The sequence below is a fragment of the Paramormyrops kingsleyae genome, unplaced genomic scaffold (genome assembly GCF_048594095.1).
Source record: "Paramormyrops kingsleyae isolate MSU_618 unplaced genomic scaffold, PKINGS_0.4 ups72, whole genome shotgun sequence".
Lineage (NCBI taxonomy): Eukaryota > Metazoa > Chordata > Actinopteri > Osteoglossiformes > Mormyridae > Paramormyrops > Paramormyrops kingsleyae.
The window spans coordinates 34657-57710 of NW_027326010.1; the positions used below are offsets into that span (position 1 = coordinate 34657).

The 23054-nt window shown below is 48.4% G+C and overlaps 53 non-coding genes and 3 pseudogenes across 53 annotated transcripts; all 56 read right to left on the minus strand.

Annotated features, from left to right (window-relative positions):
- Positions 1-46: 46 nt before the first annotated feature.
- On the minus strand, positions 47-165 carry LOC140586536 (5S ribosomal RNA). Its single transcript, XR_011988345.1, has one exon. It is a non-coding gene; the product is annotated as a 5S ribosomal RNA (ribosomal RNA).
- A 297-nt stretch (positions 166-462) lies between these two features.
- Positions 463-581, minus strand: LOC140586537 (5S ribosomal RNA). The gene has a single exon (XR_011988346.1). It is a non-coding gene; the product is annotated as a 5S ribosomal RNA (ribosomal RNA).
- A 297-nt stretch (positions 582-878) lies between these two features.
- LOC140586538 (5S ribosomal RNA) lies at positions 879-997 on the minus strand. Its single transcript, XR_011988347.1, has one exon. It is a non-coding gene; the product is annotated as a 5S ribosomal RNA (ribosomal RNA).
- Positions 998-1294: 297 nt separating this feature from the next.
- On the minus strand, positions 1295-1413 carry LOC140586539 (5S ribosomal RNA). Its single transcript, XR_011988348.1, has one exon. It is a non-coding gene; the product is annotated as a 5S ribosomal RNA (ribosomal RNA).
- A 297-nt stretch (positions 1414-1710) lies between these two features.
- Positions 1711-1829, minus strand: LOC140586540 (5S ribosomal RNA). Its single transcript, XR_011988349.1, has one exon. It is a non-coding gene; the product is annotated as a 5S ribosomal RNA (ribosomal RNA).
- Positions 1830-2126: 297 nt separating this feature from the next.
- LOC140586826 (5S ribosomal RNA) lies at positions 2127-2245 on the minus strand. Its single transcript, XR_011988635.1, has one exon. It is a non-coding gene; the product is annotated as a 5S ribosomal RNA (ribosomal RNA).
- Positions 2246-2542: 297 nt separating this feature from the next.
- LOC140586541 (5S ribosomal RNA) lies at positions 2543-2661 on the minus strand. Its single transcript, XR_011988350.1, has one exon. It is a non-coding gene; the product is annotated as a 5S ribosomal RNA (ribosomal RNA).
- A 297-nt stretch (positions 2662-2958) lies between these two features.
- LOC140586542 (5S ribosomal RNA) lies at positions 2959-3077 on the minus strand. The gene has a single exon (XR_011988351.1). It is a non-coding gene; the product is annotated as a 5S ribosomal RNA (ribosomal RNA).
- Positions 3078-3374: 297 nt separating this feature from the next.
- Positions 3375-3493, minus strand: LOC140586832 (5S ribosomal RNA). Its single transcript, XR_011988641.1, has one exon. It is a non-coding gene; the product is annotated as a 5S ribosomal RNA (ribosomal RNA).
- A 297-nt stretch (positions 3494-3790) lies between these two features.
- Positions 3791-3909, minus strand: LOC140586543 (5S ribosomal RNA). Its single transcript, XR_011988352.1, has one exon. It is a non-coding gene; the product is annotated as a 5S ribosomal RNA (ribosomal RNA).
- Positions 3910-4206: 297 nt separating this feature from the next.
- On the minus strand, positions 4207-4325 carry LOC140586544 (5S ribosomal RNA). The gene has a single exon (XR_011988353.1). It is a non-coding gene; the product is annotated as a 5S ribosomal RNA (ribosomal RNA).
- A 297-nt stretch (positions 4326-4622) lies between these two features.
- On the minus strand, positions 4623-4741 carry LOC140586545 (5S ribosomal RNA). Its single transcript, XR_011988354.1, has one exon. It is a non-coding gene; the product is annotated as a 5S ribosomal RNA (ribosomal RNA).
- A 297-nt stretch (positions 4742-5038) lies between these two features.
- LOC140586547 (5S ribosomal RNA) lies at positions 5039-5157 on the minus strand. The gene has a single exon (XR_011988356.1). It is a non-coding gene; the product is annotated as a 5S ribosomal RNA (ribosomal RNA).
- A 297-nt stretch (positions 5158-5454) lies between these two features.
- LOC140586548 (5S ribosomal RNA) lies at positions 5455-5573 on the minus strand. Its single transcript, XR_011988357.1, has one exon. It is a non-coding gene; the product is annotated as a 5S ribosomal RNA (ribosomal RNA).
- Positions 5574-5870: 297 nt separating this feature from the next.
- LOC140586840 (5S ribosomal RNA) lies at positions 5871-5989 on the minus strand. Its single transcript, XR_011988649.1, has one exon. It is a non-coding gene; the product is annotated as a 5S ribosomal RNA (ribosomal RNA).
- Positions 5990-6286: 297 nt separating this feature from the next.
- Positions 6287-6405, minus strand: LOC140586830 (5S ribosomal RNA). Its single transcript, XR_011988639.1, has one exon. It is a non-coding gene; the product is annotated as a 5S ribosomal RNA (ribosomal RNA).
- A 297-nt stretch (positions 6406-6702) lies between these two features.
- LOC140586549 (5S ribosomal RNA) lies at positions 6703-6821 on the minus strand. Its single transcript, XR_011988358.1, has one exon. It is a non-coding gene; the product is annotated as a 5S ribosomal RNA (ribosomal RNA).
- A 297-nt stretch (positions 6822-7118) lies between these two features.
- LOC140586550 (5S ribosomal RNA) lies at positions 7119-7237 on the minus strand. The gene has a single exon (XR_011988359.1). It is a non-coding gene; the product is annotated as a 5S ribosomal RNA (ribosomal RNA).
- Positions 7238-7534: 297 nt separating this feature from the next.
- LOC140586551 (5S ribosomal RNA) lies at positions 7535-7653 on the minus strand. Its single transcript, XR_011988360.1, has one exon. It is a non-coding gene; the product is annotated as a 5S ribosomal RNA (ribosomal RNA).
- A 297-nt stretch (positions 7654-7950) lies between these two features.
- Positions 7951-8069, minus strand: LOC140586552 (5S ribosomal RNA). The gene has a single exon (XR_011988361.1). It is a non-coding gene; the product is annotated as a 5S ribosomal RNA (ribosomal RNA).
- Positions 8070-8366: 297 nt separating this feature from the next.
- Positions 8367-8485, minus strand: LOC140586553 (5S ribosomal RNA). Its single transcript, XR_011988362.1, has one exon. It is a non-coding gene; the product is annotated as a 5S ribosomal RNA (ribosomal RNA).
- A 297-nt stretch (positions 8486-8782) lies between these two features.
- Positions 8783-8901, minus strand: LOC140586868 (5S ribosomal RNA). Its single transcript, XR_011988669.1, has one exon. It is a non-coding gene; the product is annotated as a 5S ribosomal RNA (ribosomal RNA).
- A 297-nt stretch (positions 8902-9198) lies between these two features.
- Positions 9199-9317, minus strand: LOC140586803 (5S ribosomal RNA). Its single transcript, XR_011988612.1, has one exon. It is a non-coding gene; the product is annotated as a 5S ribosomal RNA (ribosomal RNA).
- Positions 9318-9614: 297 nt separating this feature from the next.
- Positions 9615-9733, minus strand: LOC140586841 (5S ribosomal RNA). The gene has a single exon (XR_011988650.1). It is a non-coding gene; the product is annotated as a 5S ribosomal RNA (ribosomal RNA).
- A 297-nt stretch (positions 9734-10030) lies between these two features.
- LOC140586554 (5S ribosomal RNA) lies at positions 10031-10149 on the minus strand. Its single transcript, XR_011988363.1, has one exon. It is a non-coding gene; the product is annotated as a 5S ribosomal RNA (ribosomal RNA).
- Positions 10150-10446: 297 nt separating this feature from the next.
- LOC140586781 (5S ribosomal RNA) lies at positions 10447-10565 on the minus strand. The gene has a single exon (XR_011988590.1). It is a non-coding gene; the product is annotated as a 5S ribosomal RNA (ribosomal RNA).
- Positions 10566-10862: 297 nt separating this feature from the next.
- Positions 10863-10981, minus strand: LOC140586869 (5S ribosomal RNA). The gene has a single exon (XR_011988670.1). It is a non-coding gene; the product is annotated as a 5S ribosomal RNA (ribosomal RNA).
- A 297-nt stretch (positions 10982-11278) lies between these two features.
- LOC140586555 (5S ribosomal RNA) lies at positions 11279-11397 on the minus strand. Its single transcript, XR_011988364.1, has one exon. It is a non-coding gene; the product is annotated as a 5S ribosomal RNA (ribosomal RNA).
- Positions 11398-11694: 297 nt separating this feature from the next.
- Positions 11695-11813, minus strand: LOC140586556 (5S ribosomal RNA). The gene has a single exon (XR_011988365.1). It is a non-coding gene; the product is annotated as a 5S ribosomal RNA (ribosomal RNA).
- Positions 11814-12110: 297 nt separating this feature from the next.
- LOC140586804 (5S ribosomal RNA) lies at positions 12111-12229 on the minus strand. Its single transcript, XR_011988613.1, has one exon. It is a non-coding gene; the product is annotated as a 5S ribosomal RNA (ribosomal RNA).
- A 297-nt stretch (positions 12230-12526) lies between these two features.
- LOC140586842 (5S ribosomal RNA) lies at positions 12527-12645 on the minus strand. The gene has a single exon (XR_011988651.1). It is a non-coding gene; the product is annotated as a 5S ribosomal RNA (ribosomal RNA).
- A 297-nt stretch (positions 12646-12942) lies between these two features.
- Positions 12943-13061, minus strand: LOC140586831 (5S ribosomal RNA). The gene has a single exon (XR_011988640.1). It is a non-coding gene; the product is annotated as a 5S ribosomal RNA (ribosomal RNA).
- Positions 13062-13358: 297 nt separating this feature from the next.
- LOC140586796 (5S ribosomal RNA) lies at positions 13359-13477 on the minus strand. The gene has a single exon (XR_011988605.1). It is a non-coding gene; the product is annotated as a 5S ribosomal RNA (ribosomal RNA).
- A 297-nt stretch (positions 13478-13774) lies between these two features.
- On the minus strand, positions 13775-13893 carry LOC140586731 (5S ribosomal RNA). Its single transcript, XR_011988540.1, has one exon. It is a non-coding gene; the product is annotated as a 5S ribosomal RNA (ribosomal RNA).
- Positions 13894-14190: 297 nt separating this feature from the next.
- LOC140586732 (5S ribosomal RNA) lies at positions 14191-14309 on the minus strand. Its single transcript, XR_011988541.1, has one exon. It is a non-coding gene; the product is annotated as a 5S ribosomal RNA (ribosomal RNA).
- A 297-nt stretch (positions 14310-14606) lies between these two features.
- LOC140586558 (5S ribosomal RNA) lies at positions 14607-14725 on the minus strand. The gene has a single exon (XR_011988367.1). It is a non-coding gene; the product is annotated as a 5S ribosomal RNA (ribosomal RNA).
- A 297-nt stretch (positions 14726-15022) lies between these two features.
- LOC140586836 (5S ribosomal RNA) lies at positions 15023-15141 on the minus strand. The gene has a single exon (XR_011988645.1). It is a non-coding gene; the product is annotated as a 5S ribosomal RNA (ribosomal RNA).
- A 297-nt stretch (positions 15142-15438) lies between these two features.
- On the minus strand, positions 15439-15557 carry LOC140586559 (5S ribosomal RNA). The gene has a single exon (XR_011988368.1). It is a non-coding gene; the product is annotated as a 5S ribosomal RNA (ribosomal RNA).
- Positions 15558-15854: 297 nt separating this feature from the next.
- LOC140586853 (5S ribosomal RNA) lies at positions 15855-15973 on the minus strand (annotated as a pseudogene).
- A 297-nt stretch (positions 15974-16270) lies between these two features.
- On the minus strand, positions 16271-16389 carry LOC140586854 (5S ribosomal RNA; annotated as a pseudogene).
- A 297-nt stretch (positions 16390-16686) lies between these two features.
- Positions 16687-16805, minus strand: LOC140586560 (5S ribosomal RNA). Its single transcript, XR_011988369.1, has one exon. It is a non-coding gene; the product is annotated as a 5S ribosomal RNA (ribosomal RNA).
- A 297-nt stretch (positions 16806-17102) lies between these two features.
- On the minus strand, positions 17103-17221 carry LOC140586561 (5S ribosomal RNA). The gene has a single exon (XR_011988370.1). It is a non-coding gene; the product is annotated as a 5S ribosomal RNA (ribosomal RNA).
- A 297-nt stretch (positions 17222-17518) lies between these two features.
- LOC140586805 (5S ribosomal RNA) lies at positions 17519-17637 on the minus strand. The gene has a single exon (XR_011988614.1). It is a non-coding gene; the product is annotated as a 5S ribosomal RNA (ribosomal RNA).
- A 297-nt stretch (positions 17638-17934) lies between these two features.
- Positions 17935-18053, minus strand: LOC140586699 (5S ribosomal RNA). The gene has a single exon (XR_011988508.1). It is a non-coding gene; the product is annotated as a 5S ribosomal RNA (ribosomal RNA).
- A 297-nt stretch (positions 18054-18350) lies between these two features.
- LOC140586562 (5S ribosomal RNA) lies at positions 18351-18469 on the minus strand. The gene has a single exon (XR_011988371.1). It is a non-coding gene; the product is annotated as a 5S ribosomal RNA (ribosomal RNA).
- Positions 18470-18766: 297 nt separating this feature from the next.
- Positions 18767-18885, minus strand: LOC140586563 (5S ribosomal RNA). Its single transcript, XR_011988372.1, has one exon. It is a non-coding gene; the product is annotated as a 5S ribosomal RNA (ribosomal RNA).
- A 297-nt stretch (positions 18886-19182) lies between these two features.
- LOC140586806 (5S ribosomal RNA) lies at positions 19183-19301 on the minus strand. The gene has a single exon (XR_011988615.1). It is a non-coding gene; the product is annotated as a 5S ribosomal RNA (ribosomal RNA).
- A 297-nt stretch (positions 19302-19598) lies between these two features.
- On the minus strand, positions 19599-19717 carry LOC140586814 (5S ribosomal RNA). Its single transcript, XR_011988623.1, has one exon. It is a non-coding gene; the product is annotated as a 5S ribosomal RNA (ribosomal RNA).
- Positions 19718-20014: 297 nt separating this feature from the next.
- LOC140586856 (5S ribosomal RNA) lies at positions 20015-20133 on the minus strand (annotated as a pseudogene).
- Positions 20134-20430: 297 nt separating this feature from the next.
- On the minus strand, positions 20431-20549 carry LOC140586564 (5S ribosomal RNA). The gene has a single exon (XR_011988373.1). It is a non-coding gene; the product is annotated as a 5S ribosomal RNA (ribosomal RNA).
- A 297-nt stretch (positions 20550-20846) lies between these two features.
- LOC140586843 (5S ribosomal RNA) lies at positions 20847-20965 on the minus strand. The gene has a single exon (XR_011988652.1). It is a non-coding gene; the product is annotated as a 5S ribosomal RNA (ribosomal RNA).
- Positions 20966-21262: 297 nt separating this feature from the next.
- On the minus strand, positions 21263-21381 carry LOC140586565 (5S ribosomal RNA). Its single transcript, XR_011988374.1, has one exon. It is a non-coding gene; the product is annotated as a 5S ribosomal RNA (ribosomal RNA).
- A 297-nt stretch (positions 21382-21678) lies between these two features.
- LOC140586566 (5S ribosomal RNA) lies at positions 21679-21797 on the minus strand. The gene has a single exon (XR_011988375.1). It is a non-coding gene; the product is annotated as a 5S ribosomal RNA (ribosomal RNA).
- A 297-nt stretch (positions 21798-22094) lies between these two features.
- LOC140586567 (5S ribosomal RNA) lies at positions 22095-22213 on the minus strand. The gene has a single exon (XR_011988376.1). It is a non-coding gene; the product is annotated as a 5S ribosomal RNA (ribosomal RNA).
- A 297-nt stretch (positions 22214-22510) lies between these two features.
- On the minus strand, positions 22511-22629 carry LOC140586797 (5S ribosomal RNA). Its single transcript, XR_011988606.1, has one exon. It is a non-coding gene; the product is annotated as a 5S ribosomal RNA (ribosomal RNA).
- A 297-nt stretch (positions 22630-22926) lies between these two features.
- Positions 22927-23045, minus strand: LOC140586569 (5S ribosomal RNA). The gene has a single exon (XR_011988378.1). It is a non-coding gene; the product is annotated as a 5S ribosomal RNA (ribosomal RNA).
- Between the last annotated feature and the right edge of the window lie 9 nt (positions 23046-23054).

The following is a 23054-nucleotide window of genomic DNA, read 5'->3' on the forward strand; positions in this document are numbered from 1 at the left end:
TCGTGGCAAGACGCAGGGCCCTCTGGATAAGGTGAAACTAAGAAAAAGCTTACGGCACTTGGTATTCCCAGGCAGTCTCCCAACCAAGTACTAACCAAGCCCGGCCCCGCTTAGCTTCCGAGATCAGACGAGATCGGGCGCAGTCGGAACGGTATGGCCGTAAGCGAGGGAAGCGGCCAGAATCAGCACTTTTGTTTTCAGTTGAGGGTTTATTGAGAGTCGCACCGAGAGAAGAGCAGACGTCGATGCGGCATTGATGTCAAGATGTCTTTGAGAAAGTCGTTATTAAAATGAGGAAGAAATCGGTGAGTTGTATACGATTGCTACGAGTACTTTCTGCAAAAGTGGGCGGGGACTGCCGTCTTTGTACAAATAAAGGTAATTTGTGAAATGAAAGGGTAGTGACATCTTTACATTCGTGGCAAGACGCAGGGCCCTCTGGATAAGGTGAAACTAAGAAAAAGCTTACGGCACTTGGTATTCCCAGGCAGTCTCCCAACCAAGTACTAACCAAGCCCGGCCCCGCTTAGCTTCCGAGATCAGACGAGATCGGGCGCAGTCGGAACGGTATGGCCGTAAGCGAGGGAAGCGGCCAGAATCAGCACTTTTGTTTTCAGTTGAGGGTTTATTGAGAGTCGCACCGAGAGAAGAGCAGACGTCGATGCGGCATTGATGTCAAGATGTCTTTGAGAAAGTCGTTATTAAAATGAGGAAGAAATCGGTGAGTTGTATACGATTGCTACGAGTACTTTCTGCAAAAGTGGGCGGGGACTGCCGTCTTTGTACAAATAAAGGTAATTTGTGAAATGAAAGGGTAGTGACATCTTTACATTCGTGGCAAGAGGCAGGGCCCTCTGGATAAGGTGAAACTAAGAAAAAGCTTACGGCACTTGGTATTCCCAGGCAGTCTCCCAACCAAGTACTAACCAAGCCCGGCCCCGCTTAGCTTCCGAGATCAGACGAGATCGGGCGCAGTCGGAACGGTATGGCCGTAAGCGAGGGAAGCGGCCAGAATCAGCACTTTTGTTTTCAGTTGAGGGTTTATTGAGAGTCGCACCGAGAGAAGAGCAGACGTCGATGCGGCATTGATGTCAAGATGTCTTTGAGAAAGTCGCTATTAAAATGAGGAAGAAATCGGTGAGTTGTATACGATTGCTACGAGTACTTTCTGCAAAAGTGGGCGGGGACTGCCGTCTTTGTACAAATAAAGGTAATTTGTGAAATGAAAGGGTAGTGACATCTTTACATTCGTGGCAAGACGCAGGGCCCTCTGGATAAGGTGAAACTAAGAAAAAGCTTACGGCACTTGGTATTCCCAGGCAGTCTCCCAACCAAGTACTAACCAAGCCCGGCCCCGCTTAGCTTCCGAGATCAGACGAGATCGGGCGCAGTCGGAACGGTATGGCCGTAAGCGAGGGAAGCGGCCAGAATCAGCACTTTTGTTTTCAGTTGAGGGTTTATTGAGAGTCGCACCGAGAGAAGAGCAGACGTCGATGCGGCATTGATGTCAAGATGTCTTTGAGAAAGTCGTTATTAAAATGAGGAAGAAATCGGTGAGTTGTATACGATTGCTACGAGTACTTTCTGCAAAAGTGGGCGGGGACTGCCGTCTTTGTACAAATAAAGGTAATTTGTGAAATGAAAGGGTAGTGACATCTTTACATTCGTGGCAAGACGCAGGGCCCTCTGGATAAGGTGAAACTAAGAAAAAGCTTACGGCACTTGGTATTCCCAGGCAGTCTCCCAACCAAGTACTAACCAAGCCCGGCCCCGCTTAGCTTCCGAGATCAGACGAGATCGGGCGCAGTCGGAACGGTATGGCCGTAAGCGAGGGAAGCGGCCAGAATCAGCACTTTTGTTTTCAGTTGAGGGTTTATTGAGAGTCGCACCGAGAGAAGAGCAGACGTCGATGCGGCATTGATGTCAAGATGTCTTTGAGAAAGTCGTTATTAAAATGAGGAAGAAATCGGTGAGTTGTATACGATTGCTACGAGTACTTTCTGCAAAAGTGGGCGGGGACTGCCGTCTTTGTACAAATAAAGGTAATTTGTGAAATGAAAGGGTAGTGACATCTTTACATTCGTGGCAAGACGCAGGGCCCTCTGGATAAGGTGAAACTAAGAAAAAGCTTACGGCACTTGGTATTCCCAGGCAGTCTCCCAACCAAGTACTAACCAAGCCCGGCCCCGCTTAGCTTCCGAGATCAGAAGAGATCGGGCGCAGTCGGAACGGTATGGCCGTAAGTGAGGGAAGCGGCCAGAATCAGCACTTTTGTTTTCAGTTGAGGGTTTATTGAGAGTCGCACCGAGAGAAGAGCAGACGTCGATGCGGCATTGATGTCAAGATGTCTTTGAGAAAGTCGTTATTAAAATGAGGAAGAAATCGGTGAGTTGTATACGATTGCTACGAGTACTTTCTGCAAAAGTGGGCGGGGACTGCCGTCTTTGTACAAATAAAGGTAATTTGTGAAATGAAAGGGTAGTGACATCTTTACATTCGTGGCAAGACGCAGGGCCCTCTGGATAAGGTGAAACTAAGAAAAAGCTTACGGCACTTGGTATTCCCAGGCAGTCTCCCAACCAAGTACTAACCAAGCCCGGCCCCGCTTAGCTTCCGAGATCAGACGAGATCGGGCGCAGTCGGAACGGTATGGCCGTAAGCAAGGGAAGCGGCCAGAATCAGCACTTTTGTTTTCAGTTGAGGGTTTATTGAGAGTCGCACCGAGAGAAGAGCAGACGTCGATGCGGCATTGATGTCAAGATGTCTTTGAGAAAGTCGTTATTAAAATGAGGAAGAAATCGGTGAGTTGTATACGATTGCTACGAGTACTTTCTGCAAAAGTGGGCGGGGACTGCCGTCTTTGTACAAATAAAGGTAATTTGTGAAATGAAAGGGTAGTGACATCTTTACATTCGTGGCAAGACGCAGGGCCCTCTGGATAAGGTGAAACTAAGAAAAAGCTTACGGCACTTGGTATTCCCAGGCAGTCTCCCAACCAAGTACTAACCAAGCCCGGCCCCGCTTAGCTTCCGAGATCAGACGAGATCGGGCGCAGTCGGAACGGTATGGCCGTAAGCAAGGGAAGCGGCCAGAATCAGCACTTTTGTTTTCAGTTGAGGGTTTATTGAGAGTCGCACCGAGAGAAGAGCAGACGTCGATGCGGCATTGATGTCAAGATGTCTTTGAGAAAGTCGTTATTAAAATGAGGAAGAAATCGGTGAGTTGTATACGATTGCTACGAGTACTTTCTGCAAAAGTGGGCGGGGACTGCCGTCTTTGTACAAATAAAGGTAATTTGTGAAATGAAAGGGTAGTGACATCTTTACATTCGTGGCAAGACGCAGGGCCCTCTGGATAAGGTGAAACTAAGAAAAAGCTTACGGCACTTGGTATTCCCAGGCAGTCTCCCAACCAAGTACTAACCAAGCCCGGCCCAGCTTAGCTTCCGAGATCAGACGAGATCGGGCGCAGTCGGAACGGTATGGCCGTAAGCAAGGGAAGCGGCCAGAATCAGCACTTTTGTTTTCAGTTGAGGGTTTATTGAGAGTCGCACCGAGAGAAGAGCAGACGTCGATGCGGCATTGATGTCAAGATGTCTTTGAGAAAGTCGTTATTAAAATGAGGAAGAAATCGGTGAGTTGTATACGATTGCTACGAGTACTTTCTGCAAAAGTGGGCGGGGACTGCCGTCTTTGTACAAATAAAGGTAATTTGTGAAATGAAAGGGTAGTGACATCTTTACATTCGTGGCAAGACGCAGGGCCCTCTGGATAAGGTGAAACTAAGAAAAAGCTTACGGCACTTGGTATTCCCAGGCAGTCTCCCAACCAAGTACTAACCAAGCCCGGCCCCGCTTAGCTTCCGAGATCAGACGAGATCGGGCGCAGTCGGAACGGTATGGCCGTAAGCAAGGGAAGCGGCCAGAATCAGCACTTTTGTTTTCAGTTGAGGGTTTATTGAGAGTCGCACCGAGAGAAGAGCAGACGTCGATGCGGCATTGATGTCAAGATGTCTTTGAGAAAGTCGCTATTAAAATGAGGAAGAAATCGGTGAGTTGTATACGATTGCTACGAGTACTTTCTGCAAAAGTGGGCGGGGACTGCCGTCTTTGTACAAATAAAGGTAATTTGTGAAATGAAAGGGTAGTGACATCTTTACATTCGTGGCAAGACGCAGGGCCCTCTGGATAAGGTGAAACTAAGAAAAAGCTTACGGCACTTGGTATTCCCAGGCAGTCTCCCAACCAAGTACTAACCAAGCCCGGCCCCGCTTAGCTTCCGAGATCAGACGAGATCGGGCGCAGTCGGAACGGTATGGCCGTAAGCGAGGGAAGCGGCCAGAATCAGCACTTTTGTTTTCAGTTGAGGGTTTATTGAGAGTCGCACCGGGAGAAGAGCAGACGTCGATGCGGCATTGATGTCAAGATGTCTTTGAGAAAGTCGTTATTAAAATGAGGAAGAAATCGGTGAGTTGTATACGATTGCTACGAGTACTTTCTGCAAAAGTGGGCGGGGACTGCCGTCTTTGTACAAATAAAGGTAATTTGTGAAATGAAAGGGTAGTGACATCTTTACATTCGTGGCAAGACGCAGGGCCCTCTGGATAAGGTGAAACTAAGAAAAAGCTTACGGCACTTGGTATTCCCAGGCAGTCTCCCAACCAAGTACTAACCAAGCCCGGCCCCGCTTAGCTTCCGAGATCAGACGAGATCGGGCGCAGTCGGAACGGTATGGCCGTAAGCGAGGGAAGCGGCCAGAATCAGCACTTTTGTTTTCAGTTGAGGGTTTATTGAGAGTCGCACCGAGAGAAGAGCAGACGTCGATGCGGCATTGATGTCAAGATGTCTTTGAGAAAGTCGTTATTAAAATGAGGAAGAAATCGGTGAGTTGTATACGATTGCTACGAGTACTTTCTGCAAAAGTGGGCGGGGACTGCCGTCTTTGTACAAATAAAGGTAATTTGTGAAATGAAAGGGTAGTGACATCTTTACATTCGTGGCAAGACGCAGGGCCCTCTGGATAAGGTGAAACTAAGAAAAAGCTTACGGCACTTGGTATTCCCAGGCAGTCTCCCAACCAAGTACTAACCAAGCCCGGCCCCGCTTAGCTTCCGAGATCAGACGAGATCGGGCGCAGTCGGAACGGTATGGCCGTAAGCGAGGGAAGCGGCCAGAATCAGCACTTTTGTTTTCAGTTGAGGGTTTATTGAGAGTCGCACCGAGAGAAGAGCAGACGTCGATGCGGCATTGATGTCAAGATGTCTTTGAGAAAGTCGTTATTAAAATGAGGAAGAAATCGGTGAGTTGTATACGATTGCTACGAGTACTTTCTGCAAAAGTGGGCGGGGACTGCCGTCTTTGTACAAATAAAGGTAATTTGTGAAATGAAACGGTAGTGACATCTTTACATTCGTGGCAAGACGCAGGGCCCTCTGGATAAGGTGAAACTAAGAAAAAGCTTACGGCACTTGGTATTCCCAGGCAGTCTCCCAACCAAGTACTAACCAAGCCCGGCCCCGCTTAGCTTCCGAGATCAGACGAGATCGGGCGCAGTCGGAACGGTATGGCCGTAAGCGAGGGAAGCGGCCAGAATCAGCACTTTTATTTTCAGTTGAGGGTTTATTGAGAGTCGCACCGAGAGAAGAGCAGACGTCGATGCGGCATTGATGTCAAGATGTCTTTGAGAAAGTCGTTATTAAAATGAGGAAGAAATCGGTGAGTTGTATACGATTGCTACGAGTACTTTCTGCAAAAGTGGGCGGGGACTGCCGTCTTTGTACAAATAAAGGTAATTTGTGAAATGAAAGGGTAGTGACATCTTTACATTCGTGGCAAGACGCAGGGCCCTCTGGATAAGGTGAAACTAAGAAAAAGCTTACGGCACTTGGTATTCCCAGGCAGTCTCCCAACCAAGTACTAACCAAGCCCGGCCCCGCTTAGCTTCCGAGATCAGACGAGATCGGGCGCAGTCGGAACTGTATGGCCGTAAGCGAGGGAAGCGGCCAGAATCAGCACTTTTGTTTTCAGTTGAGGGTTTATTGAGAGTCGCACCGAGAGAAGAGCAGACGTCGATGCGGCATTGATGTCAAGATGTCTTTGAGAAAGTCGTTATTAAAATGAGGAAGAAATCGGTGAGTTGTATACGATTGCTACGAGTACTTTCTGCAAAAGTGGGCGGGGACTGCCGTCTTTGTACAAATAAAGGTAATTTGTGAAATGAAACGGTAGTGACATCTTTACATTCGTGGCAAGACGCAGGGCCCTCTGGATAAGGTGAAACTAAGAAAAAGCTTACGGCACTTGGTATTCCCAGGCAGTCTCCCAACCAAGTACTAACCAAGCCCGGCCCCGCTTAGCTTCCGAGATCAGACGAGATCGGGCGCAGTCGGAACGGTTTGGCCGCAAGCGAGGGAAGCGGCCAGAATCAGCACTTTTGTTTTCAGTTGAGGGTTTATTGAGAGTCGCACCGAGAGAAGAGCAGACGTCGATGCGGCATTGATGTCAAGATGTCTTTGAGAAAGTCGTTATTAAAATGAGGAAGAAATCGGTGAGTTGTATACGATTGCTACGAGTACTTTCTGCAAAAGTGGGCGGGGACTGCCGTCTTTGTACAAATAAAGGTAATTTGTGAAATGAAAGGGTAGTGACATCTTTACATTCGTGGCAAGACGCAGGGCCCTCTGGATAAGGTGAAACTAAGAAAAAGCTTACGGCACTTGGTATTCCCAGGCAGTCTCCCAACCAAGTACTAACCAAGCCCGGCCCCGCTTAGCTTCCGAGATCAGACGAGATCGGGCGCAGTCGGAACGGTATGGCCGTAAGCAAGGGAAGCGGCCAGAATCAGCACTTTTGTTTTCAGTTGAGGGTTTATTGAGAGTCGCACCGAGAGAAGAGCAGACGTCGATGCGGCATTGATGTCAAGATGTCTTTGAGAAAGTCGCTATTAAAATGAGGAAGAAATCGGTGAGTTGTATACGATTGCTACGAGTACTTTCTGCAAAAGTGGGCGGGGACTGCCGTCTTTGTACAAATAAAGGTAATTTGTGAAATGAAAGGGTAGTGACATCTTTACATTCGTGGCAAGACGCAGGGCCCTCTGGATAAGGTGAAACTAAGAAAAAGCTTACGGCACTTGGTATTCCCAGGCAGTCTCCCAACCAAGTACTAACCAAGCCCGGCCCCGCTTAGCTTCCGAGATCAGACGAGATCGGGCGCAGTCGGAACGGTATGGCCGTAAGCAAGGGAAGCGGCCAGAATCAGCACTTTTGTTTTCAGTTGAGGGTTTATTGAGAGTCGCACCGAGAGAAGAGCAGACGTCGATGCGGCATTGATGTCAAGATGTCTTTGAGAAAGTCGTTATTAAAATGAGGAAGAAATCGGTGAGTTGTATACGATTGCTACGAGTACTTTCTGCAAAAGTGGGCGGGGACTGCCGTCTTTGTACAAATAAAGGTAATTTGTGAAATGAAAGGGTAGTGACATCTTTACATTCGTGGCAAGACGCAGGGCCCTCTGGATAAGGTGAAACTAAGAAAAAGCTTACGGCACTTGGTATTCCCAGGCAGTCTCCCAACCAAGTACTAACCAAGCCCGGCCCCGCTTAGCTTCCGAGATCAGACGAGATCGGGCGCAGTCGGAACGGTATGGCCGTAAGCGAGGGAAGCGGCCAGAATCAGCACTTTTGTTTTCAGTTGAGGGTTTATTGAGAGTCGCACCGAGAGAAGAGCAGACGTCGATGCGGCATTGATGTCAAGATGTCTTTGAGAAAGTCGTTATTAAAATGAGGAAGAAATCGGTGAGTTGTATACGATTGCTACGAGTACTTTCTGCAAAAGTGGGCGGGGACTGCCGTCTTTGTACAAATAAAGGTAATTTGTGAAATGAAAGGGTAGTGACATCTTTACATTCGTGGCAAGACGCAGGGCCCTCTGGATAAGGTGAAACTAAGAAAAAGCTTACGGCACTTGGTATTCCCAGGCAGTCTCCCAACCAAGTACTAACCAAGCCCGGCCCCGCTTAGCTTCCGAGATCAGACGAGATCGGGCGCAGTCGGAACGGTATGGCCGTAAGCGAGGGAAGCGGCCAGAATCAGCACTTTTGTTTTCAGTTGAGGGTTTATTGAGAGTCGCACCGAGAGAAGAGCAGACGTCGATGCGGCATTGATGTCAAGATGTCTTTGAGAAAGTCGTTATTAAAATGAGGAAGAAATCGGTGAGTTGTATACGATTGCTACGAGTACTTTCTGCAAAAGTGGGCGGGGACTGCCGTCTTTGTACAAATAAAGGTAATTTGTGAAATGAAACGGTAGTGACATCTTTACATTCGTGGCAAGACGCAGGGCCCTCTGGATAAGGTGAAACTAAGAAAAAGCTTACGGCACTTGGTATTCCCAGGCAGTCTCCCAACCAAGTACTAACCAAGCCCGGCCCCGCTTAGCTTCCGAGATCAGACGAGATCGGGCGCAGTCGGAACGGTATGGCCGTAAGCGAGGGAAGCGGCCAGAATCAGCACTTTTGTTTTCAGTTGAGGGTTTATTGAGAGTCCTACCGAGAGAAGAGCAGACGTCGATGCGGCATTGATGTCAAGATGTCTTTGAGAAAGTCGTTATTAAAATGAGGAAGAAATCGGTGAGTTGTATACGATTGCTACGAGTACTTTCTGCAAAAGTGGGCGGGGACTGCCGTCTTTGTACAAATAAAGGTAATTTGTGAAATGAAACGGTAGTGACATCTTTACATTCGTGGCAAGACGCAGGGCCCTCTGGATAAGGTGAAACTAAGAAAAAGCTTACGGCACTTGGTATTCCCAGGCAGTCTCCCAACCAAGTACTAACCAAGCCCGGCCCCGCTTAGCTTCCGAGATCTGACGAGATCGGGCGCAGTCGGAACGGTATGGCCGTAAGCGAGGGAAGCGGCCAGAATCAGCACTTTTGTTTTCAGTTGAGGGTTTATTGAGAGTCGCACCGAAAGAAGAGCAGACGTCGATGCGGCATTGATGTCAAGATGTCTTTGAGAAAGTCGTTATTAAAATGAGGAAGAAATCGGTGAGTTGTATACGATTGCTACGAGTACTTTCTGCAAAAGTGGGCGGGGACTGCCGTCTTTGTACAAATAAAGGTAATTTGTGAAATGAAAGGGTAGTGACATCTTTACATTCGTGGCAAGACGCAGGGCCCTCTGGATAAGGTGAAACTAAGAAAAAGCTTACGGCACTTGGTATTCCCAGGCCGTCTCCCAACCAAGTACTAACCAAGCCCGGCCCCGCTTAGCTTCCGAGATCAGACGAGATCGGGCGCAGTCGGAACGGTATGGCCGTAAGCGAGGGAAGCGGCCAGAATCAGCACTTTTATTTTCAGTTGAGGGTTTATTGAGAGTCGCACCGAGAGAAGAGCAGACGTCGATGCGGCATTGATGTCAAGATGTCTTTGAGAAAGTCGTTATTAAAATGAGGAAGAAATCGGTGAGTTGTATACGATTGCTACGAGTACTTTCTGCAAAAGTGGGCGGGGACTGCCGTCTTTGTACAAATAAAGGTAATTTGTGAAATGAAAGGGTAGTGACATCTTTACATTCGTGGCAAGACGCAGGGCCCTCTGGATAAGGTGAAACTAAGAAAAAGCTTACGGCACTTGGTATTCCCAGGCAGTCTCCCAACCAAGTACTAACCAAGCCCGGCCCCGCTTAGCTTCCGAGATCAGACGAGATCGGGCGCAGTCGGAACTGTATGGCCGTAAGCGAGGGAAGCGGCCAGAATCAGCACTTTTGTTTTCAGTTGAGGGTTTATTGAGAGTCGCACCGAGAGAAGAGCAGACGTCGATGCGGCATTGATGTCAAGATGTCTTTGAGAAAGTCGTTATTAAAATGAGGAAGAAATCGGTGAGTTGTATACGATTGCTACGAGTACTTTCTGCAAAAGTGGGCGGGGACTGCCGTCTTTGTACAAATAAAGGTAATTTGTGAAATGAAAGGGTAGTGACATCTTTACATTCGTGGCAAGACGCAGGGCCCTCTGGATAAGGTGAAACTAAGAAAAAGCTTACGGCACTTGGTATTCCCAGGCAGTCTCCCAACCAAGTACTAACCAAGCCCGGCCCCGCTTAGCTTCCGAGATCAGACGAGATCGGGCGCAGTCGGAACGGTATGGCCGTAAGCGAGGGAAGCGGCCAGAATCAGCACTTTTGTTTTCAGTTGAGGGTTTATTGAGAGTCGCACCGAGAGAAGAGCAGACGTCGATGCGGCATTGATGTCAAGATGTCTTTGAGAAAGTCGTTATTAAAATGAGGAAGAAATCGGTGAGTTGTATACGATTGCTACGAGTACTTTCTGCAAAAGTGGGCGGGGACTGCCGTCTTTGTACAAATAAAGGTAATTTGTGAAATGAAAGGGTAGTGACATCTTTACATTCGTGGCAAGACGCAGGGCCCTCTGGATAAGGTGAAACTAAGAAAAAGCTTACGGCACTTGGTATTCCCAGGCAGTCTCCCAACCAAGTACTAACCAAGCCCGGCGCCGCTTAGCTTCCGAGATCAGACGAGATCGGGCGCAGTCGGAACGGTATGGCCGTAAGCGAGGGAAGCGGCCAGAATCAGCACTTTTGTTTTCAGTTGAGGGTTTATTGAGAGTCGCACCGAGAGAAGAGCAGACGTCGATGCGGCATTGATGTCAAGATGTCTTTGAGAAAGTCGTTATTAAAATGAGGAAGAAATCGGTGAGTTGTATACGATTGCTACGAGTACTTTCTGCAAAAGTGGGCGGGGACTGCCGTCTTTGTACAAATAAAGGTAATTTGTGAAATGAAACGGTAGTGACATCTTTACATTCGTGGCAAGACGCAGGGCCCTCTGGATAAGGTGAAACTAAGAAAAAGCTTACGGCACTTGGTATTCCCAGGCAGTCTCCCAACCAAGTACTAACCAAGCCCGGCCCCGCTTAGCTTCCGAGATCTGACGAGATCGGGCGCAGTCGGAACGGTATGGCCGTAAGCGAGGGAAGCGTCCAGAATCAGCACTTTTGTTTTCAGTTGAGGGTTTATTGAGAGTCGCACCGAGAGAAGAGCAGACGTCGATGCGGCATTGATGTCAAGATGTCTTTGAGAAAGTCGTTATTAAAATGAGGAAGAAATCGGTGAGTTGTATACGATTGCTACGAGAACTTTCTGCAAAAGTGGGCGGGGACTGCCGTCTTTGTACAAATAAAGGTAATTTGTGAAATGAAAGGGTAGTGACATCTTTACATTCGTGGCAAGACGCAGGGCCCTCTGGATAAGGTGAAACTAAGAAAAAGCTTACGGCACTTGGTATTCCCAGGCAGTCTCCCAACCAAGTACTAACCAAGCCCGGCCCCGCTTAGCTTCCGAGATCAGACGAGATCGGGCGCAGTCGGAACGGTATGGCCGTAAGCGAGGGAAGCGGCCAGAATCAGCACTTTTGTTTTCAGTTGAGGGTTTATTGAGAGTCGCACCGAGAGAAGAGCAGACGTCGATGCGGCATTGATGTCAAGATGTCTTTGAGAAAGTCGTTATTAAAATGAGGAAGAAATCGGTGAGTTGTATACGATTGCTACGAGTACTTTCGGCAAAAGTGGGCGGGGACTGCCGTCTTTGTACAAATAAAGGTAATTTGTGAAATGAAAGGGTAGTGACATCTTTACATTCGTGGCAAGACGCAGGGCCCTCTGGATAAGGTGAAACTAAGAAAAAGCTTACGGCACTTGGTATTCCCAGGCAGTCTCCCAACCAAGTACTAACCAAGCCCGGCCCCGCTTAGCTTCCGAGATCAGACGAGATCGGGCGCAGTCGGAACGGTATGGCCGTAAGCGAGGGAAGCGGCCAGAATCAGCACTTTTGTTTTCAGTTGAGGGTTTATTGAGAGTCGCACCGAAAGAAGAGCAGACGTCGATGCGGCATTGATGTCAAGATGTCTTTGAGAAAGTCGTTATTAAAATGAGGAAGAAATCGGTGAGTTGTATACGATTGCTACGAGTACTTTCTGCAAAAGTGGGCGGGGACTGCCGTCTTTGTACAAATAAAGGTAATTTGTGAAATGAAAGGGTAGTGACATCTTTACATTCGTGGCAAGACGCAGGGCCCTCTGGATAAGGTGAAACTAAGAAAAAGCTTACGGCACTTGGTATTCCCAGGCCGTCTCCCAACCAAGTACTAACCAAGCCCGGCCCCGCTTAGCTTCCGAGATCAGACGAGATCGGGCGCAGTCGGAACGGTATGGCCGTAAGCGAGGGAAGCGGCCAGAATCAGCACTTTTATTTTCAGTTGAGGGTTTATTGAGAGTCGCACCGAGAGAAGAGCAGACGTCGATGCGGCATTGATGTCAAGATGTCTTTGAGAAAGTCGTTATTAAAATGAGGAAGAAATCGGTGAGTTGTATACGATTGCTACGAGTACTTTCTGCAAAAGTGGGCGGGGACTGCCGTCTTTGTACAAATAAAGGTAATTTGTGAAATGAAACGGTAGTGACATCTTTACATTCGTGGCAAGACGCAGGGCCCTCTGGATAAGGTGAAACTAAGAAAAAGCTTACGGCACTTGGTATTCCCAGGCAGTCTCCCAACCAAGTACTAACCAAGCCCGGCCCCGCTTAGCTTCCGAGATCAGACGAGATCGGGCGCAGTCGGAACTGTATGGCCGTAAGCGAGGGAAGCGGCCAGAATCAGCACTTTTGTTTTCAGTTGAGGGTTTATTGAGAGTCGCACCGAGAGAAGAGCAGACGTCGATGCGGCATTGATGTCAAGATGTCTTTGAGAAAGTCGTTATTAAAATGAGGAAGAAATCGGTGAGTTGTATACGATTGCTACGAGTACTTTCTGCAAAAGTGGGCGGGGACTGCCGTCTTTGTACAAATAAAGGTAATTTGTGAAATGAAACGGTAGTGACATCTTTACATTCGTGGCAAGACGCAGGGCCCTCTGGATAAGGTGAAACTAAGAAAAAGCTTACGGCACTTGGTATTCCCAGGCAGTCTCCCAACCAAGTACTAACCAAGCCCGGCCCCGCTTAGCTTCCGAGATCAGACGAGATCGGGCGCAGTCGGAACGGTTTGGCCGCAAGCGAGGGAAGCGGCCAGAATCAGCACTTTTGTTTTCAGTTGAGGGTTTATTGAGAGTCGCACCGAGAGAAGAGCAGACGTCGATGCGGCATTGATGTCAAGATGTCTTTGAGAAAGTCGTTATTAAAATGAGGAAGAAATCGGTGAGTTGTATACGATTGCTACGAGTACTTTCTGCAAAAGTGGGCGGGGACTGCCGTCTTTGTACAAATAAAGGTAATTTGTGAAATGAAAGGGTAGTGACATCTTTACATTCGTGGCAAGACGCAGGGCCCTCTGGATAAGGTGAAACTAAGAAAATGCTTACGGCACTTGGTATTCCCAGGCAGTCTCCCAACCAAGTACTAACCAAGCCCGGCCCCGCTTAGCTTCCGAGATCAGACGAGATCGGGCGCAGTCGGAACGGTATGGCCGCAAGCGAGGGAAGCGGCCAGAATCAGCACTTTTGTTTTCAGTTGAGGGTTTATTGAGAGTCGCACCGAGAGAAGAGCAGACGTCGATGCGGCATTGATGTCAAGATGTCTTTGAGAAAGTCGTTATTAAAATGAGGAAGAAATCGGTGAGTTGTATACGATTGCTACGAGTACTTTCTGCAAAAGTGGGCGGGGACTGCCGTCTTTGTACAAATAAAGGTAATTTGTGAAATGAAAGGGTAGTGACATCTTTACATTCGTGGCAAGACGCAGGGCCCTCTGGATAAGGTGAAACTAAGAAAAAGCTTACGGCACTTGGTATTCCCAGGCAGTCTCCCAACCAAGTACTAACCAAGCCCGGCCCCGCTTAGCTTCCGAGATCAGACGAGATCGGGCGCAGTCGGAACGGTATGGCCGCAAGCGAGGGAAGCGGCCAGAATCAGCACTTTTGTTTTCAGTTGAGGGTTTATTGAGAGTCGCACCGAGAGAAGAGCAGACGTCGATGCGGCATTGATGTCAAGATGTCTTTGAGAAAGTCGTTATTAAAATGAGGAAGAAATCGGTGAGTTGTATACGATTGCTACGAGTACTTTCTGCAAAAGTGGGCGGGGACTGCCGTCTTTGTACAAATAAAGGTAATTTGTGAAATGAAAGGGTAGTGACATCTTTACATTCGTGGCAAGACGCAGGGCCCTCTGGATAAGGTGAAACTAAGAAAAAGCTTACGGCACTTGGTATTCCCAGGCAGTCTCCCAACCAAGTACTAACCAAGCCCGGCCCCGCTTAGCTTCCGAGATCAGACGAGATCGGGCGCAGTCGGAACGGTATGGCCGCAAGCGAGGGAAGCGGCCAGAATCAGCACTTTTGTTTTCAGTTGAGGGTTTATTGAGAGTCGCACCGAGAGAAGAGCAGACGTCGATGCGGCATTGATGTCAAGATGTCTTTGAGAAAGTCGTTATTAAAATGAGGAAGAAATCGGTGAGTTGTATACGATTGCTACGAGTTCTTTCTGCAAAAGTGGGCGGGGACTGCCGTCTTTGTACAAATAAAGGTAATTTGTGAAATGAACGGGTAGTGACATCTTTACATTCGTGGCAAGACGCAGGGCCCTCTGGATAAGGTGAAACTAAGAAAAAGCTTACGGCACTTGGTATTCCCAGGCAGTCTCCCAACCAAGTACTAACCAAGCCCGGCCCCGCTTAGCTTCCGAGATCAGACGAGATCGGGCGCAGTCGGAACGGTATGGCCGTAAGCGAGGGAAGCGGCCAGAATCAGCACTTTTGTTTTCAGTTGAGGGTTTATTGAGAGTCGCACCGAGAGAAGAGCAGACGTCGATGCGGCATTGATGTCAAGATGTCTTTGAGAAAGTCGTTATTAAAATGAGGAAGAAATCGGTGAGTTGTATACGATTGCTACGAGTACTTTCTGCAAAAGTGGGCGGGGACTGCCGTCTTTGTACAAATAAAGGTAATTTGTGAAATGAAAGGGTAGTGACATCTTTACATTCGTGGCAAGACGCAGGGCCCTCTGGATAAGGTGAAACTAAGAAAAAGCTTACGCCACTTGGTATTCCCAGGCAGTCTCCCAACCAAGTACTAACCAAGCCCGGCCCCGCTTAGCTTCCGAGATCAGACGAGATCGGGCGCAGTCGGAACGGTATGGCCGTAAGCGAGGGAAGCGGCCAGAATCAGCACTTTTGTTTTCAGTTGAGGGTTTATTGAGAGTCGCACCGAGAGAAGAGCAGACGTCGATGCGGCATTGATGTCAAGATGTCTTTGAGAAAGTCGTTATTAAAATGAGGAAGAAATCGGTGAGTTGTATACGATTGCTACGAGTACTTTCTGCAAAAGTGGGCGGGGACTGCCGTCTTTGTACAAATAAAGGTAATTTGTGAAATGAAAGGGTAGTGACATCTTTACATTCGTGGCAAGACGCAGGGCCCTCTGGATAAGGTGAAACTAAGAAAAAGCTTACGGCACTTGGTATTCCCAGGCAGTCTCCCAACCAAGTACTAACCAAGCCCGGCCCCGCTTAGCTTCCGAGATCAGACGAGATCGGGCGCAGTCGGAACGGTATGGCCGTAAGCGAGGGAAGCGGCCAGAATCAGCACTTTTGTTTTCAGTTGAGGGTTTATTGAGAGTCGCACCGAGAGAAGAGCAGACGTCGATGCGGCATTGATGTCAAGATGTCTTTGAGAAAGTCGTTATTAAAATGAGGAAGAAATCGGTGAGTTGTATACGATTGCTACGAGTACTTTCTGCAAAAGTGGGCGGGGACTGCCGTCTTTGTACAAATAAAGGTAATTTGTGAAATGAAAGGGTAGTGACATCTTTACATTCGTGGCAAGACGCAGGGCCCTCTGGATAAGGTGAAACTAAGAAAAAGCTTACGGCACTTGGTATTCCCAGGCAGTCTCCCAACCAAGTACTAACCAAGCCCGGCCCCGCTTAGCTTCCGAGATCAGACGAGATCTGGCGCAGTCGGAACGTTATGGCCGTAAGCGAGGGAAGCGGCCAGAATCAGCACTTTTGTTTTCAGTTGAGGGTTTATTGAGAGTCGCACCGAGAGAAGAGCAGACGTCGATGCGGCATTGATGTCAAGATGTCTTTGAGAAAGTCGTTATTAAAATGAGGAAGAAATCGGTGAGTTGTATACGATTGCTACGAGTACTTTCTGCAAAAGTGGGCGGGGACTGCCGTCTTTGTACAAATAAAGGTAATTTGTGAAATGAAAGGGTAGTGACATCTTTACATTCGTGGCAAGACGCAGGGCCCTCTGGATAAGGTGAAACTAAGAAAAAGCTTACGGCACTTGGTATTCCCAGGCAGTCTCCCAACCAAGTACTAACCAAGCCCGGCCCCGCTTAGCTTCCGAGATCAGACGAGATCTGGCGCAGTCGGAACGTTATGGCCGTAAGCGAGGGAAGCGGCCAGAATCAGCACTTTTGTTTTCAGTTGAGGGTTTATTGAGAGTCGCACCGAGAGAAGAGCAGACGTCGATGCGGCATTGATGTCAAGATGTCTTTGAGAAAGTCGTTATTAAAATGAGGAAGAAATCGGTGAGTTGTATACGATTGCTACGAGTACTTTCTGCAAAAGTGGGCGGGGACTGCCGTCTTTGTACAAATAAAGGTAATTTGTGAAATGAAAGGGTAGTGACATCTTTACATTCGTGGCAAGACGCAGGGCCCTCTGGATAAGGTGAAACTAAGAAAAAGCTTACGGCACTTGGTATTCCCAGGCAGTCTCCCAACCAAGTACTAACCAAGCCCGGCCCCGCTTAGCTTCCGAGATCAGACGAGATCGGGCGCAGTCGGAACGGTATGGCCGTAAGCGAGGGAAGCGGCCAGAATCAGCACTTTTGTTTTCAGTTGAGGGTTTATTGAGAGTCGCACCGAGAGAAGAGCAGACGTCGATGCGGCATTGATGTCAAGATGTCTTTGAGAAAGTCGTTATTAAAATGAGGAAGAAATCAGTGAGTTGTATACGATTGCTACGAGTACTTTCTGCAAAAGTGGGCGGGGACTGCCGTCTTTGTACAAATAAAGGTAATTTGTGAAATGAAAAGGTAGTGACATCTTTACATTCGTGGCAAGACGCAGGGCCCTCTGGATAAGGTGAAACTAAGAAAAAGCTTACGGCACTTGGTATTCCCAGGCAGTCTCCCAACCAAGTACTAACCAAGCCCGGCCCCGCTTAGCTTCCGAGATCAGACGAGATCGGGCGCAGTCGGAACGGTATGGCCGTAAGCGAGGGAAGCGGCCAGAATCAGCACTTTTGTTTTCAGTTGAGGGTTTATTGAGAGTCGCACCGAGAGAAGAGCAGACGTCGATGCGGCATTGATGTCAAGATGTCTTTGAGAAAGTCGTTATTAAAATGAGGAAGAAATCGGTGAGTTGTATACGATTGCTACGAGTACTTTCTGCAAAAGTGGGCGGGGACTGCCGTCTTTGTACAAATAAAGGTAATTTGTGAAATGAAAGGGTAGTGACATCTTTACATTCGTGGCAAGACGCAGGGCCCTCTGGATAAGGTGAAACTAAGAAAAAGCTTACGGCACTTGGTATTCCCAGGCCGTCTCCCAACCAAGTACTAACCAAGCCCGGCCCCGCTTAGCTTCCGAGATCAGACGAGATCGGGCGCAGTCGGAACGGTATGGCCGTAAGCGAGGGAAGCGGCCAGAATCAGCACTTTTGTTTTCAGTTGAGGGTTTATTGAGAGTCGCACCGAGAGAAGAGCAGACGTCGATGCGGCATTGATGTCAAGATGTCTTTGAGAAAGTCGTTATTAAAATGAGGAAGAAATCGGTGAGTTGTATACGATTGCTACGAGTACTTTCTGCAAAAGTGGGCGGGGACTGCCGTCTTTGTACAAATAAAGGTAATTTGTGAAATGAAAGGGTAGTGACATCTTTACATTCGTGGCAAGACGCAGGGCCCTCTGGATAAGGTGAAACTAAGAAAATGCTTACGGCACTTGGTATTCCCAGGCAGTCTCCCAACCAAGTACTAACCAAGCCCGGCCCCGCTTAGCTTCCGAGATCAGACGAGATCGGGCGCAGTCGGAACGGTATGGCCGTAAGCGAGGGAAGCGGCCAGAATCAGCACTTTTGTTTTCAGTTGAGGGCTTATTGAGAGTCGCACCGAGAGAAGAGCAGACGTCGATGCGGCATTGATGTCAAGATGTCTTTGAGAAAGTCGTTATTAAAATGAGGAAGAAATCGGTGAGTTGTATACGATTGCTACGAGTACTTTCTGCAAAAGTGGGCGGGGACTGCCGTCTTTGTACAAATAAAGGTAATTTGTGAAATGAAAGGGTAGTGACATCTTTACATTCGTGGCAAGACGCAGGGCCCTCTGGATAAGGTGAAACTAAGAAAAAGCTTACGGCACTTGGTATTCCCAGGCAGTCTCCCAACCAAGTACTAACCAAGCCCGGCCCCGCTTAGCTTCCGAGATCAGACGAGATCGGGCGCAGTCGGAACGGTATGGCCGTAAGCGAGGGAAGCGGCCAGAATCAGCACTTTTGTTTTCAGTTGAGGGCTTATTGAGAGTCGCACCGAGAGAAGAGCAGACGTCGATGCGGCATTGATGTCAAGATGTCTTTGAGAAAGTCGTTATTAAAATGAGGAAGAAATCGGTGAGTTGTATACGATTGCTACGAGTACTTTCTGCAAAAGTGGGCGGGGACTGCCGTCTTTGTACAAATAAAGGTAATTTGTGAAATGAAAGGGTAGTGACATCTTTACATTCGTGGCAAGACGCAGGGCCCTCTGGATAAGGTGAAACTAAGAAAAAGCTTACGGCACTTGGTATTCCCAGGCAGTCTCCCAACCAAGTACTAACCAAGCCCGGCCCCGCTTAGCTTCCGAGATCAGACGAGATCGGGCGCAGTCGGAACGGTATGGCCGTAAGCGAGGGAAGCGGCCAGAATCAGCACTTTTGTTTTCAGTTGAGGGCTTATTGAGAGTCGCACCGAGAGAAGAGCAGACGTCGATGCGGCATTGATGTCAAGATGTCTTTGAGAAAGTCGTTATTAAAATGAGGAAGAAATCGGTGAGTTGTATACGATTGCTACGAGTACTTTCTGCAAAAGTGGGCGGGGACTGCCGTCTTTGTACAAATAAAGGTAATTTGTGAAATGAAAGGGTAGTGACATCTTTACATTCGTGGCAAGACGCAGGGCCCTCTGGATAAGGTGAAACTAAGAAAAAGCTTACGGCACTTGGTATTCCCAGGCCGTCTCCCAACCAAGTACTAACCAAGCCCGGCCCCGCTTAGCTTCCGAGATCAGACGAGATCGGGCGCAGTCGGAACGGTATGGCCGTAAGCGAGGGAAGCGGCCAGAATCAGCACTTTTGTTTTCAGTTGAGGGTTTATTGAGAGTCGCACCGAGAGAAGAGCAGACGTCGATGCGGCATTGATGTCAAGATGTCTTTGAGAAAGTCGTTATTAAAATGAGGAAGAAATCGGTGAGTTGTATACGATTGCTACGAGTACTTTCTGCAAAAGTGGGCGGGGACTGCCGTCTTTGTACAAATAAAGGTAATTTGTGAAATGAAAGGGTAGTGACATCTTTACATTCGTGGCAAGACGCAGGGCCCTCTGGATAAGGTGAAACTAAGAAAAAGCTTACGGCACTTGGTATTCCCAGGCCGTCTCCCAACCAAGTACTAACCAAGCCCGGCACCGCTTAGCTTCCGAGATCAGACGAGATCGGGCGCAGTCGGAACGGTATGGCCGTAAGCGAGGGAAGCGGCCAGAATCAGCACTTTTGTTTTCAGTTGAGGGTTTATTGAGAGTCGCACCGAGAGAAGAGCAGACGTCGATGCGGCATTGATGTCAAGATGTCTTTGAGAAAGTCGTTATTAAAATGAGGAAGAAATCGGTGAGTTGTATACGATTGCTACGAGTACTTTCTGCAAAAGTGGGCGGGGACTGCCGTCTTTGTACAAATAAAGGTAATTTGTGAAATGAAAGGGTAGTGACATCTTTACATTCGTGGCAAGACGCAGGGCCCTCTGGATAAGGTGAAACTAAGAAAAAGCTTACGGCATTTGGTATTCCCAGGCAGTCTCCCAACCAAGTACTAACCAAGCCCGGCCCCGCTTAGCTTCCGAGATCAGACGAGATCGGGCGCAGTCGGAACTGTATGGCCGTAAGCGAGGGAAGCGGCCAGAATCAGCACTTTTGTTTTCAGTTGAGGGCTTATTGAGAGTCGCACCGAGAGAAGAGCAGACGTCGATGCGGCATTGATGTCAAGATGTCTTTGAGAAAGTCGTTATTAAAATGAGGAAGAAATCGGTGAGTTGTATACGATTGCTACGAGTACTTTCTGCAAAAGTGGGCGGGGACTGCCGTCTTTGTACAAATAAAGGTAATTTGTGAAATGAAAGGGTAGTGACATCTTTACATTCGTGGCAAGACGCAGGGCCCTCTGGATAAGGTGAAACTAAGAAAAAGCTTACGGCACTTGGTATTCCCAGGCAGTCTCCCAACCAAGTACTAACCAAGCCCGGCCCCGCTTAGCTTCCGAGATCAGACGAGATCGGGCGCAGTCGGAACGGTATGGCCGTAAGCGAGGGAAGCGGCCAGAATCAGCACTTTTGTTTTCAGTTGAGGGCTTATTGAGAGTCGCACCGAGAGAAGAGCAGACGTCGATGCGGCATTGATGTCAAGATGTCTTTGAGAAAGTCGTTATTAAAATGAGGAAGAAATCGGTGAGTTGTATACGATTGCTACGAGTACTTTCTGCAAAAGTGGGCGGGGACTGCCGTCTTTGTACAAATAAAGGTAATTTGTGAAATGAAAGGGTAGTGACATCTTTACATTCGTGGCAAGACGCAGGGCCCTCTGGATAAGGTGAAACTAAGAAAAAGCTTACGGCACTTGGTATTCCCAGGCAGTCTCCCAACCAAGTACTAACCAAGCCCGGCCCCGCTTAGCTTCCGAGATCAGACGAGATCGGGCGCAGTCGGAACTGTATGGCCGTAAGCGAGGGAAGCGGCCAGAATCAGCACTTTTGTTTTCAGTTGAGGGCTTATTGAGAGTCGCACCGAGAGAAGAGCAGACGTCGATGCGGCATTGATGTCAAGATGTCTTTGAGAAAGTCGTTATTAAAATGAGGAAGAAATCGGTGAGTTGTATACGATTGCTACGAGTACTTTCTGCAAAAGTGGGCGGGGACTGCCGTCTTTGTACAAATAAAGGTAATTTGTGAAATGAAAGGGTAGTGACATCTTTACATTCGTGGCAAGACGCAGGGCCCTCTGGATAAGGTGAAACTAAGAAAAAGCTTACGGCACTTGGTATTCCCAGGCAGTCTCCCAACCAAGTACTAACCAAGCCCGGCCCCGCTTAGCTTCCGAGATCAGACGAGATCGGGCGCAGTCGGAACGGTATGGCCGTAAGCGAGGGAAGCGGCCAGAATCAGCACTTTTGTTTTCAGTTGAGGGCTTATTGAGAGTCGCACCGAGAGAAGAGCAGACGTCGATGCGGCATTGATGTCAAGATGTCTTTGAGAAAGTCGTTATTAAAATGAGGAAGAAATCGGTGAGTTGTATACGATTGCTACGAGTACTTTCTGCAAAAGTGGGCGGGGACTGCCGTCTTTGTACAAATAAAGGTAATTTGTGAAATGAAAGGGTAGTGACATCTTTACATTCGTGGCAAGACGCAGGGCCCTCTGGATAAGGTGAAACTAAGAAAAAGCTTACGGCACTTGGTATTCCCAGGCAGTCTCCCAACCAAGTACTAACCAAGCCCGGCCCCGCTTAGCTTCCGAGATCAGACGAGATCGGGCGCAGTCGGAACGGTATGGCCGTAAGCGAGGGAAGCGGCCAGAATCAGCACTTTTGTTTTCAGTTGAGGGCTTATTGAGAGTCGCACCGAGAGAAGAGCAGACGTCGATGCGGCATTGATGTCAAGATGTCTTTGAGAAAGTCGTTATTAAAATGAGGAAGAAATCGGTGAGTTGTATACGATTGCTACGAGTACTTTCTGCAAAAGTGGGCGGGGACTGCCGTCTTTGTACAAATAAAGGTAATTTGTGAAATGAAAGGGTAGTGACATCTTTACATTCGTGGCAAGACGCAGGGCCCTCTGGATAAGGTGAAACTAAGAAAAAGCTTACGGCACTTGGTATTCCCAGGCAGTCTCCCAACCAAGTACTAACCAAGCCCGGCCCCGCTTAGCTTCCGAGATCAGACGAGATCGGGCGCAGTCGGAACGGTATGGCCGTAAGCGAGGGAAGCGGCCAGAATCAGCACTTTTGTTTTCAGTTGAGGGCTTATTGAGAGTCGCACCGAGAGAAGAGCAGACGTCGATGCGGCATTGATGTCAAGATGTCTTTGAGAAAGTCGTTATTAAAATGAGGAAGAAATCGGTGAGTTGTATACGATTGCTACGAGTACTTTCTGCAAAAGTGGGCGGGGACTGCCGTCTTTGTACAAATAAAGGTAATTTGTGAAATGAAAGGGTAGTGACATCTTTACATTCGTGGCAAGACGCAGGGCCCTCTGGATAAGGTGAAACTAAGAAAAAGCTTACGGCACTTGGTATTCCCAGGCAGTCTCCCAACCAAGTACTAACCAAGCCCGGCCCCGCTTAGCTTCCGAGATCAGACGAGATCGGGCGCAGTCGGAACGGTATGGCCGTAAGAGAGGGAAGCGGCCAGAATCAGCACTTTTGTTTTCAGTTGAGGGCTTATTGAGAGTCGCACCGAGAGAAGAGCAGACGTCGATGCGGCATTGATGTCAAGATGTCTTTGAGAAAGTCGTTATTAAAATGAGGAAGAAATCGGTGAGTTGTATACGATTGCTACGAGTACTTTCTGCAAAAGTGGGCGGGGACTGCCGTCTTTGTACAAATAAAGGTAATTTGTGAAATGAAAGGGTAGTGACATCTTTACATTCGTGGCAAGACGCAGGGCCCTCTGGATAAGGTGAAACTAAGAAAAAGCTTACGGCACTTGGTATTCCCAGGCAGTCTCCCAACCAAGTACTAACCAAGCCCGGCCCCGCTTAGCTTCCGAGATCAGACGAGATCGGGCGCAGTCGGAACGGTATGGCCGTAAGCGAGGGAAGC